This window comes from Camelina sativa, chromosome 4 (genome assembly GCF_000633955.1).
Source record: "Camelina sativa cultivar DH55 chromosome 4, Cs, whole genome shotgun sequence".
NCBI lineage: Eukaryota > Viridiplantae > Streptophyta > Magnoliopsida > Brassicales > Brassicaceae > Camelina > Camelina sativa.
This window is the reverse complement of record NC_025688.1, coordinates 16,689,008-16,698,315: the sequence shown is the minus strand read 5'-3', so window position 1 is coordinate 16,698,315 and position 9,308 is coordinate 16,689,008.

Here is a 9,308-nt window from a genome sequence, read left to right as displayed (position 1 = left end):
GAATCTACTTTTGCTCGATCCGATAATGCATCAGATTCTTTTCCTGTTTGTGGCAGGTACATATCTACTTCTCAGCCTCCTTATGCTCAACTCTTGAGTATAGAAAGAGAAACTGTTAATGTAATCAGTGTTCTTGGTGAAATCAATGAAGAAGAAGATGATCTTTTGCACTTGTTGAAGAGATGTTACATAGTTTCTAAGCTAGTTTGCAACAGAGGTTATATACTTGCTCAAGAATGCTTTTCTCAGCACCAAAAAGATCAGGAAGTTGGTAGACAAGTGGGTGATGATCAGGAAGTTTCACCTAGCCTTGAGGGTTCCACCCACTAGCTGGGTGATGAGGTTTCCGTGGGTGATGATAGAGGAGTTGAGGTTTCCGTGGATGATGATAGAGGAGTTGAGGTTGATGTGAGTGATGATCTGTCCATGGACAAGAACCAAGATGAGGATGGTCAGTTAGACGCAGACTTATTAGTTGAAGAATTCCAACAGCTTAGACCTCTTTCAGACATATATGCTGAATCTTCTGGGGGAGAACCCCTTATAGGAGAGGTTGATGTGGGTGATGATCTGTCCATGGACAAGACCCAAGATGAGGGTGGTCAGTTAGACGCAGACTTATTAGTTGAAGAATTCCAAAAGTTTAGACCTCTTTCAGACATATATGCTGAATCTTCTGGGGGAGAACCCCTTATAGGAGAAACTAATACTTTCAACCCTGCATTACCCTATATAACGAGATATGGACGTGTGACTAAAGCAGTAGTTAGATACTCTCCTAGTCGTAAACCAACAAAATCTCGCAAGGTCACAAAGATAAAACTAGTACAAGTGAATACTTTTTTGTGGTTTGGTACAATTTGCATTTACCTATGTCATATTTTTTGAATTTGCAGGATTAGAGAGAAAGGAGGGATCATTGAGACTCTGCAGTTTAGGAGGTGGTGGCATGTCTTTCCAGTCAAGTCGATGTCCTTGAAAAATTGTGTTTTGATTGATATCTTGTTGGTTGTTTAGAACATGTTGAATGATGAAGGATGTTCTTATCTTTTTTCTATGAATTTTCTTGTAGAAAGGTTCTGTTTTGTTTTGAAAGATACGAAGTAAGTGTTTGGTTTGCAGGAAAAAAACAACTCACTTTTACATAGTTTTACTAGTAATATGATGGCGAGGAAAATAACAGTCTCAACACCGGATTAGTCTTGGACCTTGTGGTTATTTGGGGGTCGTTGAGACGTGTAAATAAAGCAGTAGTTAGATACTCTCCTAGTGGTAAACCAAAAAATCTCGCAAGGTCACAAAAGTAAAACTAGTACAAGTGAATACTTTTTTGTGGTTTGGTACAATTTGCATTTACCTATGTTATATTTTTGAATTTGCATTTACCTATGTTATATTTTTTGAATTTGCAGGATTAGAGAGAAAGGAGGGATCAATGAGACTCTACAATTTAGGAGGTGGTGGCGTGTCTTTCCAGTCAAGTCGATGTCATTGAAAAATTGTGTTTTGATTGATATCTTGGGTGTTGTTTAGAACATGTTGAATGATGAAGTATGTTCCTATATTTTTTCTATGAATTTCTTGTAGAAAGGTTTTGTTTTGTTTTGAAAGATACGAAGTAAGTGTTTGGTTTGCAGGAAACAAACAACTCACTTTTACATAGTTTTACTAGTAATACGATGGCGAGGAAAATAACAGTCTTCACACCAGATTAGTCTTGGACCTTGTGGTGATTTGGGGGTCGTTGTCGTTTAACACCCCTCTTCCTTCTGCTATTTGCGAAGTACTCGGAGGATTTGTGGTGACTTGCTTTTTGCCAGTTTTATCTTAGTTGTGCTAGTTTTACTCTCTTATGTATACATCTGCGAGCAATGTTACTATAGTTAAAACTCCAAATTAAAAGCTAATTTTGGCTACACGTTGGGCTCACCTTAGCTGCGGTAGCTTCTTGTTTTGTGGTTGGACGCTGAATGAATCATCATCAGCTCAAGTGGAGGACTTTAATCATCAGCTCAAGCCAACTCTACTTAGATGATTAGGATTGAATTCTGGCTTGAGGTTGTATTAAACTTATCGGCTTTTTGTGATGAGTTTTACTTATGGAGTTTATAAGCTAACTAGTTAGTTTTTGAAAATGGTATATAACTAATCGGATGGGATGATCGATTACTTGAGAAGAAACATGAAGAGTTAGTGTACGGAAGTTTGTGTATTTGTAAGGTTTGAAAGGATTGCCTAAGATTCCTCAATATAGCTGTTTTATATTGGTACTCTTCACCATAGCTTTGGTTTGTTTGACTCTTTCACCATAGCATTGGTTATTCTAACCTTGGCTCTCCGTCTTTCCACGGCCAGATTCTTTGCGTCTTTGCCGTCTCCATCTCACAACTTCTTTTTTCTTATTTGGACAGCTTCAAGATACCTGCAACTCTCCAAAAACTCCATAGAATAGCGTCTCCCTAAGCCATTGGTATTAATATCTTAGGAAAACTATGTTGTGTTCATTTTTATTTGACATACTTGGTAAAACTTAGTAGTAATATCTTAAATTATTTTCGTCTTTTGAGTAATTTGGTACAACTTCGGAAAACTATGCTGTTTTACTTCGTAAAACTTGATAAAAAATTGTTTGGTAAAACATGATAAAACATAGAGAATTCTTAAGGGAAGTCTTACAACACATAGATAAAGAAAGATACGGAAGTCTTACAACGATGATCTCGCTCCGGAATTCAAAATCAAACACACCAAAACATTACTTAGATCCTTCAATTGCTTAAATATACATCATGAAAAGAAAAAAAGAATCTAACTTTAAACACCTGAGCATTGAGTAATGCTAGTGTGTATTGAGAGCTCTTTACCTGACGTGATTCTCTACCATATCCTATCCTCTAATTCGACTAAGTCCGCGATCAGAACCTTTGTCTTGTCCAAACGATGGAGGTATGTATGGTGTGAGACACTTTCTCTCTCCATTGATTGTCATAGAGCCAACCCTAATTAGCTTCTCGGCACCCAAGATCACCACTTTTCATCTCCATACAAGCTTGCACAACCGGGTACAAGCTTGCGCAACGATAATGTCTTAATTGTTGTTTGATCAGTCTTAATTGTTGTTTGATCAAGCAAAAGCCATTGTTAAAGCTTCAACTGGTTTGTCTTATGCTATTGATCAATGCTTGTGTTCGGTTCTTTTAAAACTTGAATCGGCTTGTGTTATGTGCTTTTGTTTGTATTCTGTTATTGATCAATGCTTGTGTTCTGTTCTTTTAAAGCTTGAATCGGTTTGTTGGGCTGATCAATGTAATCTATGTGTTTCTACCTTCTTGTGTGAGGTTAATTGGAGCAATGGCGACAATGATATCTGATTCATTGGGAGTATGTGAGGTTATATTTTTGAATGCTTGTTAGATATTTGAAGGCCTGTTGAATGCGTGTTCAGAATATAACCTAAGAACTGATCTATTTTTCATAATGTAACTAATGGTAACATTGCTCGCAGATGTGTATAGAAGAGAGTAAAACTGGCACAACTATGATAAAACTGGTAAAAGTGGCAAAACTGGTACTACCGAAAATAATAAAATTGAGAAAGAATTACAAAAAATGAATAATTTTTCAAAATTGATAATACATAATGTGTAAATGTTCTATAGGTTTTTATACTATAGATGAATAATTTTTCAAAATAATGAAAGAATCTCAACAAGTGTTTCCTTACACTTTTAATGTCACTTTGTAAATAATAACCAAGTAAAGATACAAAGTTATTGATTTACAAGTTTTAACATATGAATGCACAAAAAGCTTGTAGTTGTATGTTAATTAAGTTTAATCAACTGTCAAACTAAAAGAAATAATTTTAAGGTTTGGTATAACTAATCAAATTGAAAAATCCCTAAAGTACAACTATGGTGCAACTGCATTAATCGGTACAACTATGTGTGAACACGCAGTGTCTCTCCCGCAATGACTTGTGTCTCTTCATACTTAGTGATTCTAAACCTAAACGTTTGACTAGCTATGACGTAGTTTTAGGTATGTTTTTAAACAAATAGACACAACAACACAATGACTTGTGTCTCTTCATACTTAGTGATTCTTAAATGAACTAACACAAACCATTCTCTCCTCCTGACACCCGGTAAAACTGGAACAACTAAGATAAAATTGGTAAAAATGGTAAAACTGGTACTACCGAAAATAATAAAATTGAGAATGAATTAAAACTATGTTGTGTTCATTTTTACTTGAAATACTTGGTAAAACTTGATAGTAATATCTTAAATTATTTACGTCTTTTGAATATCTTGGAAAAACTTCGGAAAATTATGCTGTGTTTTACTTCGTATAACTTGATAAAAATTGGTTGGTAAAACATGATAAAACATGGAATGAATTAAAACTTAAGGGTTGTTTTACAACACATAGATAAAGAAAGATAGGGAATGGTCTCTCACCACTGAAGATTGTCTTATAAAAATAAAACCTTAAAAAATCCTACCAATTGATGATTATGTTTATGTTAATTTGGCAACACTAAAATTATTCTCAAAAATACAAAATAGATTATTCTAAAAAACTTTTCAACATTTTTCACTCTGCTTGTCTTCTCCCACGTTATGAGCTCTGCCTGGGGGAACTGGCGCACTCGTTCTTCCCTATGCAAGAAAATTGAAGGTTTTTACATTAGACATATGTGTTAACAGAACAGAACTAAACTAATATCTAGCAGCTTGGTAAAACTTGATAGTAATATTTTAAATTATTTTCGTCTTTTGAGTAACTTGATAAAACTTAATATCTTAGGAACACTATTTTGTGTTGATTTTTATTTGATATACTTGGTAAAACTTGGTAGTAATAATCTTACATTATTTTCGTTTTTTGAGTAACTTGGTAAAACGTTGGAAAACTATGCAGATTTACTTTGTAAAATAAGTCTTTTGAGTAACTTGGAAAAACTTTGGAAAACTATGCTGTTTTACTACAACAGAAAAAATGTTCGAGGTTATTACATAAGAAAAACTTTGGCACCCTCGTTCTTTCCTATGCAAGAAAATTGAAGGTTATTACATTAGACACATGTGTTAATAGAACAGAACTAAACTAATATCTAGATATCTCACTAGATCAACAGCAAAAATGTTCATGAGGCATAGAATTGCTTACTTTGAACATACGGTTGTGCGCATCTTGATGGAATTTGTTAGCGTAGTCGTATTTTACCGTCAGCTCCTTCAGTTTTTCTCTTACCTTTTCTGTTTCTCCCCTCATATCGGGAATGTTATGCGCTTCAGCTTTTCACACATGCAAAATATTTCCTTCTCCAATTCGTGCACAGCATGGAGGGTGTTCAACAGCTCAAGTATTTTCATATGCAACTCCGCTTTTTCCCTCTGTGAAATAAACCAAAACTTGAACATTAGTTACCCTTCAAGTGAATGATTTTACAGACAATAAGCAAAAGCCTACCTGATGCTGTTCTACAAATCTCTTGCTCTCTTCATCAGCATCTTTTTGTGCTTCCATAGCCATTAATTTTCGCTAACCAAAAGAGAAGATCAGAGGAAGAGACAGAAAAAATAGGAATTTATGAAATGTACTATGTAAAGAGTGGCTTAAAACTTAACATTAGTTACCCTTCAAAGTGAATAATTTTACACACAATAAGCAAAAGCCTACATGTTGATGATCTACCAATCGCTTCATTTCTTCATCAGCTTTCTTATCCTCTTGAATAACCATTGAGTTTCGAGAGAATATTAGAGGAAGAGAGAGAAAATAAGAACTTATGAAGCTTCGCTAGCCAGAAGAAAAGATCAGGGGAAGAGACTGAAAAAATAGGAAGTATGAAATGTACTATATAAACAGTGCAAAACGTGGTGACGTTTGGTGGGTGACGTTTGGTGAGTCAACATTTACATTAAATTGATTAATTAAGAACTAGAACTTCTTGGAAATTTGTGTTTCAACGCTTGAGAGAGGGAAAGAGGGGTTTTATGGTTTACGTTTCTAAAGGTCATGACGTTTCGGTTTGTGTTAGTTCATTTATAGAATCACTAAGTATGAAGAGACACAAGTCATTATGTCTTCCCATCTGATGTTGCCGACTCGGCCACTTTTGTTGCTACGTTGACAGCTTTCTTAAGGTTTTGCTCTGCTATCTTCTTTTGAGCTTTTTGCACATCATTATGCAAGGTCCAAAAAAAAAAATACCCTGCCAGTTTCATATCCTGTTGATCGGAAACTACAGCAAAGTGAAGACAAAAATAAATAAATAAACGTATACCTGAAACAGAGTAAGCTGCCCCGGATGGACTACTTCCCTCCAGCCTCTCCAGCCTTCCCTCGAGCCTCTCCAGCCTTCCCTCCAGCCTCTCCAGACTCTTTTCTTGCCTCTCTAGCCTTTTCTCCGCAACATTATGTTGGCCGTGAAGTGATTGTCAATATACATTATGTCAGTATGTATTCTCAATATTATGTTATTTCAGATACCCTTGTTCTGTCAAAAGATCATCAAGATGAATATTAATGCATTTTCTGTCTGTGACCTCTTTGTTTATTCCATGGATTTTCCGAAAGATTGTCAAGCCTGCGTCCAAAAAGATATTTTAATACAATGGAATGAAGAATCATTGATTTGTGGTAAGTGCTAAAGTTTCTCTTAATATATTTTGGTATAGATTCATTGAAATATTTACAATCATTCTTCTTATTGTTAGATTGTAAATTTTAAGATGAATCATCATCAGCTCAAGTGGAGGACTTTAATCATTAGCTCAAGCCAACTCTACTTAGATGATTAGGATTGAATTCTGGCTTGAGGTTGTATTAAACTTATCGGCTTTTTGTGATGAGTTTTGCTTATGGAGTTTATAAGCTAACTAGTTAGGTTTTGAAAATGGTATATAACTAATCGGACGGGATGATCGATTACTTGAGAAGAAACATGAAGAGTTAGTGTACGGAAGTTTGTGTATTTGTAAGGTTTGAAAGGATTGCCTAAGATTCCTCAATATAGCTGTTTTATATTGGTACTCTTCACCATAGCTCCGGTTTGTTTGACTCTTTCACCATAGCCAAAGCCATTGCATTTGCGGTTACAAACTTAGCATCGTTGCTTTCACACCCTCTGCTAACTTTGCGGGGGAGTATTAGAGCCCACAAGAAAGACAAGCCCAAGTCCAATGTGATGACATGTAATTGGGGTTCTTAGCAAGATGAAAGTCATATATATAGTGATGTAATGAGAACTTAGATAGTAACTTTGAGAGTTGTCTCAAAACAACTCTCCCCTCTTCAATCTTATGAAATATCAAATATAGTATTGTTTGCTCTTGGTGACAACCTAATCTCTCTTTCCACTTTCTTTAGTTTCTTTGTACAATAAAGCTCCTAATGAGCTATGTTATATCTCTAGCTTAATAAGCTCTTTAAGAGCACAAATCTTCTTGTTTTGAGATTGTTATCGAATGTGGAGCCGTACACCACTATATAGAGCCTGATCAAACAACTTTCAGATGTCTCCGAAACTTGTGCTCCCATTGCAGTATCACAGCAAGCTCCTGCAACATGAATCATTTCAGACACAACGATAAACAACAATGCCACTCCAAATGATACATCAACACAAAGCATGCCTGACTCCAGAAATGAAACTGGTGATGAGAGTTTTGAGTGTACGGCAAGCTTAGATCTTGTTCCTATAGGCAACAACTCTCAATCGCTCAGCCACCAACGATGACATCTGCACGACTGAAGCTACAAGTGACTATTCTTCGAACATTTCAACACACCCGATGACAACACGATCAAAAGCTGGTATTAGCAAACCAAACCCTCGTTATGCACTACTTACACACAAAGTCTCATATCCAAAGCCTGCAACGGTAACTGCTGCTCTAAAATATCCTTATTGGACAGCAGCAATGAATGAGGAAATGAGTAATTGCAAAGAAGCAAACACATTCTCATTAGTTCCTCAAACACCGGATATGCATGTTTTAGGCTCAAAATGGGTTTTTCGAGTCAAACTCCATGCATATGGCTCTTTAGACAAGTTCAAGGGCAGACTCGTTGCTCAAGGATTCAAACAGGAAGAAGGCATTGATTACCTTGAAACTTATAGTCCAATGGTTAGAACAACAACAATGAGAGATGTTCTCCATTTTGCAGTTATGAACTGGGAAATTAAACAAATGGATGTTAAATCGCATTTCTCCATGGAGATCTCAATGAAGTTGTGTACATGAAGCAACCTGCTGGGTTTATTGATAAGAATCATCCAAATCATGTTTATCTTCTCCATAAATCTCTCTATGGCCTCAAACAAGCTCCAAGTGCTTGGTTTGATAAATTCAGAAACTTTTTGCTCAACTTTGGCTTCACTTGCAGTCTGAGAGATCCCTCTCTGTTTGTTTGCTTTAAAGGAACAGACATAATTATGAAGGATCTTGGCAAGCTTCACTATTTCCTTGGAATTTAGATACAATATCATGAAATTGGTTTGTTCCTTTCTCAGCAGAAGTATGCTGAGGACCTTTTGGCTGCTGCTTCTATGTCATCATGCAATCCTGTTGCCACACCACTTCCGCAAGGCTTGAATTGTGCAAACAATACCGTTTTGTCTCAAGCCTCAAATTGTGCAAAGTCCAACTTGACGTTGGTGTGCCATCAAACAATATTGTTTTGTCTCAAGGCTCAAATTGTGCAAAGCCCAACAACACAAAGCCTTCTCATCATATGCCCAAAGTTGTGCAATGGCTACCTGCAAATGACAAAAAGAAGATAATTGCAGAGAAAGACAAGTCCTCAAGTTGTACGACAATGACACTGAAAAATAGGTTTGAAGTGCTTGGATCAGTCGATGAAGATTGTATCACGTGATGGTCATCAATCTCACAGCTGACTTATTCAAGAACAATCTAGAATCTAGGTCAAGAACCTTGTCTCACTATAAAACAGAATAATCCTGTATTCTTATCTTCAAGCATCAATAACAAAGAAACAAACTTTCTACATTTCGTTTCTTTCTTCAAAAAGATCAGTAAGATATGTATTTGAGAGTCTTGGGTACATTTCGTTTCTTTCTTCAAAAAGATCAGTAAGATATGTATTTGAGAGTCTTGGGTACATTTCGTTTCTTTCTTCAAAAAGATCAGTAAGATATGTATTTGAGAGTCTTGGGTACATTTCGTTTCTTTCTTCAAAAAGATCAGTAAGATATGTATTTGAGAGTCTTGGGTACATTTCGTTTCTTTCTTCAAAAAGATCAGTAAGATATGTATTTGAGAGTCTTGGGT